Genomic DNA, 473 nt, shown 5'->3' on the forward strand with positions numbered 1-473 from the left:
TTGAGGCACTCATTTGCTCACCAACCTGCTTTCCACTTAGCTCATTAGGATGATAACCACTCTGTTAGCTCTGTGCTAGGTTCTCGTTAAATACATGCCACCCCGGTGAGGTAGAAACTGTTATCTCTGTTGTACAAAGAAGGAAGTGGAGACAGTTGCTCTGATTTGACCTGAAGGTTCTCCTGCCCCCTTGCCCTTTCTGTTCCATTGAGGTGGGGGGGGGGGGGGGGGCGACAAGTCTCAATAATACTTATTAGATCAATGATATGGAGTCTTTGCCCTCATTGAGCTCCCTGTCTGGTACTACAAACAGACATATTAAAAACTCTAATACAATAAGTGCCATACTAAAATTATATGCAAGGTGCTGTGAGATCATTAAGTGAGGCATTTAATTCTGCCTTGAGGGATCAGGAAATATTTTATAACCATGTTGAGCTATAAGGGATAAATAAGATCATGACAATGAAGGA

Source organism: Carlito syrichta, unplaced genomic scaffold, assembly GCF_000164805.1.
Source record: "Carlito syrichta isolate Samal-C Ts95f unplaced genomic scaffold, Tarsius_syrichta-2.0.1 Scaffold288019, whole genome shotgun sequence".
Lineage (NCBI taxonomy): Eukaryota > Metazoa > Chordata > Mammalia > Primates > Tarsiidae > Carlito > Carlito syrichta.